The following is a 4631-nucleotide window of genomic DNA, read 5'->3' as shown; positions in this document are numbered from 1 at the left end:
ATGAGCCCAGACTCCCAGAGTACCAACGACGCAGCCACGCAGGTGAGAGGGACGCCGCCGTTTTGGCCCAGTTCGCTTGGCTGGTGCTGGAGGCTGCTGCTGGAGTAGTGTGAGATGAAAACACTGCTCGCTGGCTGGAGGCCGCTGGAGCATAACAGGGAAGGGTCCCTTCTCTTTTGCTGCGTTGCTAGATCCTGCACCCGCGGATCCTCGATCCGACGCCGCTTCCTCCGTAAGTGGATCCATCGACCCAGAAAGCAGGTTTATCTCGGTTCTTTTGTATCGTTAAGTAAAAGTAACTTCCGATTTGCATCGATTAGATGGATTCACTTGTCCCGAGAGAATGAGCAATCCTTGTTCCATAAAAAGGTTCGTGTGCTGAGGGTAGTCAGATTGTTCCCCATCGGGCATCAGTTGGCTGTACGCCGGTGAAATTGGGTGCAATCCAGACAACCTACTCGCCGCTCATCCCCCCCTACACGGAATTGGTGACAATCGCCACTGGCGGCCGGAGTTGGAGTAGCTTCAACTCCTGGAGCTTTCCTCGCACAGGCGTTCACGCCGTGAAGTCCGTCTCACACGATACTGACTCTGGAGAATATCCAATATCGTCTTCTCAAAACTGCCTATGAAAGATGCATGGCAACTCGTTAATCGTGTTAGATAATATAGTAACATATGCTTTGTATGGAAACAAACCAACCGAAATCATGGAGTCCTGATGTGTAGAATTGTGTAGAAAGTTCCTGGGTTGTAAAGATAGGAAAGTCCAGATATGGCTGTTGTAAAAATAGAAAGGTATAATACCGGCATCTCCTTGATTTCGGTTGGTGATTTGTACGCCATGCAGAGGGCTCTTCTCTGCATATATTAACAAAGCTACGCGGCCTCTGTAGAGGTGAGTACGCTTCCTAAACATACCTGGTTGCTTTCATGGTATCAGAGCCAACTCCCACAAAAATACATCTAGCGTCGCCTAAGTCTTGCCCGTCGTCATGGCGAGCTCCTCGGCGCTCAACGTCGTGTCTCCATTGTTCGGTCAGGTCATCACCGAAAAATTGACCAAGACCAACTTCCCTCTATGGAGGGCGCAGGTTCTGCCCATACTGCGAGGAGTGCAGTTGCAGGGCTATCTCGACGGAACCGACACTCCTCCACCTGCAGAACTTGAAGCCAAGGATGGAGAGAAGGTCAAGAAGGTGCCCAACCCCGGTCATGCTGCCTGGAAAGCCATGGAGCAGCAGGTGCTTGGGTTCCTGATGACGTCGCTGTCACGGGAGGTGATGGCCCAAGTGGCCACACTCGAAACACCGCAAGAGGTGTATGGAGAACTTGTGCGGATGTACGCATCTGCCTCACGTGCGAGGACCGTCAACACGAGGATCGCACTTGCAACGACCCGCAAAGGTAACATGTCTGTTACGGAGTATGTTGCAAAAATAAAGTTCCTGGTAGATGATATGGCCTCGGCTGGAAAGAAAGTTGATGATGAAGAGCTGGTTTCTTATCTCCTGGCCGGCCTTGATGAGGAGTTCAATCCAATCGTGACGGCGGTGGGGGCGCGCACCGAGTCTATCTCAGTGGGTGAATTGGTCTCTCAGCTGCTGAGCTTTGAGCATAGATTGGATCTACTGCATGGCGGATCGCAAGGATCTGCCAACATGGCCAAACGCGGCCGTGGAGGCGGCAATAACCGCGGTCGTGGCAATCAGCAAGGCCGTGGTGGTGGCCGTGGCCTCTCCGGCGGTCGTGGCCGTGGCTAGCTACACCAGGAGGACGTGGCACTAGCCGCGGGTACTTCAACAACAGCAGCTACAGCGACGACAAACCACAGTGCCAAATCTGCGACAAGACTGGCCACACCGCCCTGGAATGCTGGTACAGGCTCGATGAGGAGTCTTATCCCAATCAGAGGAGTGCATCGGCTGCGACACATTCATATGGAGTGGACACAAACTGGTATACGGATACCGGCTCCACCGACCACATCACTGGAGAGCTCGAGAAGCTCTCCATGAAGGAGAAGTACAAGGGAAAGATCAAATCCGTGCAGCAAAAGGTGCAGGTATGAATATCAGTCACATTGGTCATGCTATTAATAGTACCCTTAATTCCAATTTGAAACTTAATCGTGTTCTTCATGTTCCTGCTGCTGATAAAAATCTTATATTTGTGAACCGTCTTACTTCTGATAATCATGCATACCTTGAATTTTATCCAAATCATTTTCTTGTTAAGGATCGAGCTACCAAGAGGACGCTGTTTGAAGGCCGGTGTAGAAACGGTCTCTACCCCATACCGAGTGCGCATTTAAAAGAAGCTCTTGGTGCCACCAGATCGTCTCCTGACTTGTGGCACTATCGTCTTGGTCATCCCTCATCTGAGATAGTTAAGAAAGTCGTTAGTAGCAATAATTTGCCCTTTTTAGTTGAGTCAAATAAAGGCTCTGTCTGTGATGCATGTCAACAGGCAAAGAGCCATCAGCTTCCGTATCCTGTGTCCACTAGTGCTTCATCCAAGCCACTAGAACTCATTTTTTCTGATGTATGGGGTCCTGCCACAGATTCGGTAGGCAGAAATAAATACTATGTTTCTTTCATCGATGATTATAGTAAGTTCACCTAGGTCTATTTGCTTCGTTTTAAATCTGAAGTTTTTCAGAAATTTCATGACTTCCAAAATATGGTTGAACGAATGTTTGACAGCAAAATTATTGCTGTACAGACAGATTGGGGTGGAGAGTACCAAAAACTCAGCTCCTTCTTCACAAAAATTGGAGTAGCACACCTAGTATCGTGTCCTCACGCACACCAACAAAATGGCCCAGCTGAACGAAAACACAAGCACATTGTTGAGGTTGGTCTAGCCTTGCTTGCCCATGCATCTATACCTTTAAAATTCTGGGATGAAGCTTTTGCCACGGCAGCATATCTTATTAATCGAACCCCATCCAAAGTCATTGACTTCATGACACCCTACGAGCGTCTCTTTCATAAGAAACCCGACTATAAGTTCCTTCGAGTATTTGGCTGTGCATGTTGGCCCAACCTTCGTCCTTATAACACTCATAAACTTGCTTTTCGATCCAAGCGATGCGTCTTCTTGGGCTATAGTTCATCTCATAAAGGCTACAAATGCCTTGATGTTAGTACAGGACGAGTCTACATATCAAGAGACGTCATATTTGATGAAGGAGTTTTTCCTTTCCGTGAGTTCCATCCCAATGCCGGCGCTCGTTTACGGGCTGAAGTCAATCTCCTTCCTCACTTGTTTCCTTCCAGTCCCACCATGAATCATCCGGGGGATACTAATGTAGCTCATTCATTGTTGCCTGATATTCAAAATACCCAAAATTCTGCACCTAATGATACCTTTTTGGAAGAAAACAGTGGTGCTTGTGCGCAGGAAATCTTGGAGCCAAGATCAAGCACGATCCCAGGTGCCGGCAGCGCATCATTTCGCAATGATGGCGGCCCGTCGACTTCGTCCGATGGTGGGCCGACAGCAGACATGGGTCAGGAGCCCACTGGCCCATCGTCAACCGAGATGGATTCACATCAGGATGTCCCTGGCACTGGGTCTTCTGTATCAGATAATGCTGCAGCAACAAATCTTCCACGCCGGACCAACCGGATCAGAAAACCAAAAGCATACACAGAGGGCACTATAAGGTATGGCTATGGATGCTTAGCGGTTGGTAATGAACCACAGGATTTATCTAAAGCTCTTGGTAATAAAAATTGGAAACATGCTATGGATGAGGAATTTAGTGCCTTGCAAGATAACAAAACATGGCATTTAGTACCAGCACAGGAAGGAAAAAATCTTATCGATTGCAAATGGGTATACAAAATTAAAAGAAAGGCAGATGGCAGCATAGACAGATATAAGGCTCGATTGGTAGCAAAGGGATTTAAACAGAGATATGGGATATATTATGAGGATACTTTTAGCCCCGTTGTCAAAGCTGCTACTATCAGAGTGGTGCTTTCTATAGCACTGTCTAGAGGCTGGTGTCTTAGGCAGCTAGATGTAAAGAACGCGTTTCTTCATGGTGTTCTTGCGGAGGATGTCTACATGAGACAACCACCAGGTTATGAAGATAGTAAATTCCCACATCATGTATGCAAGTTGGATAAAGCAATATATGGTCTGAAATAGGCCCCCAGAGCTTGGTACTCAAGGTTGAGTGATAAACTGCAGCAACTTGGTTTCTGCCCCTCTAAGGTCCGACACTTCATTGTTCATATTTAATAAAGGCAATGTTAGCATCTTCTTGTTGGTTTATGTAGATGACATTATAGTAGTCAGCTCTTCCTCAGAAGTAGTGTCAGCATTGCTGAAGGATCTCAAGTCAGATTTCGCCCTAAAGGATTTAGGTACATTACATTACTTCCTTGGCATAGAGGTGAATAAGGTACGTGATGGTATTCATTTATCACAAAGTAAATATGCTTCAGATATTCTTAAACGGGTTGTCAAATTAAGCATTAAGGAAGGCGAACCTCTTGGACCTGAAGATGCTACACGATATAGAAGTTTAGTTGGGGCATTACAGTACTTGACCTTAACTCGGCCAGATATTTCTTTCGCAATTAACAGAGTCTGTCAGTTTCTACATTGTCCTACTA

The 4631-nt window shown here is 47.1% G+C and overlaps 1 non-coding gene across 1 annotated transcript; it reads left to right on the top strand.

Annotated features, from left to right (window-relative positions):
* The first annotated feature begins 1478 nt into the window (after positions 1-1478).
* Positions 1479-1617, top strand: LOC120677086. Its single transcript, XR_005676151.1, has one exon. It is a non-coding gene; the product is annotated as a small nucleolar RNA Z247 (small nucleolar RNA).
* Positions 1618-4631: the final 3014 nt, after the last annotated feature.

Source organism: Panicum virgatum, chromosome 5N (genome assembly GCF_016808335.1).
Source record: "Panicum virgatum strain AP13 chromosome 5N, P.virgatum_v5, whole genome shotgun sequence".
NCBI lineage: Eukaryota > Viridiplantae > Streptophyta > Magnoliopsida > Poales > Poaceae > Panicum > Panicum virgatum.
The sequence above is the reverse complement of the archived record's forward strand: the minus strand, read 5'-3'. Positions and strand labels throughout refer to the sequence as shown.